This window comes from Cariama cristata, unplaced genomic scaffold (genome assembly GCF_000690535.1).
Source record: "Cariama cristata isolate BGI_N322 unplaced genomic scaffold, ASM69053v1 scaffold19651, whole genome shotgun sequence".
Classification (NCBI taxonomy): domain Eukaryota; kingdom Metazoa; phylum Chordata; class Aves; order Cariamiformes; family Cariamidae; genus Cariama; species Cariama cristata.
In genome coordinates, this window is record NW_009597763.1 from 1 (window position 1) to 229 (window position 229).

Sequence of the window (229 nt, forward strand, 5' to 3'; positions counted from 1 at the left end):
TATCGCTGCTTCTTTCCTTTGTCATTGGAGTGCAGCCCCCAGCCCTGCTCAGCCCTTTATGCAGGGATGGGGCAGGTGCTGACAGCCTCCTCTGCCTCTTGCTCCCCTAAACCCAAGGAGCTCAACCCGGTGGCAGAGCTGCCGGTTGACCCAAGGGCACGGGCAGTGACCCTGCCTGCCCCTGCCTGGAGCACGGCCCCCCTGGGGGGGGTCTTACAGGCACGTACCC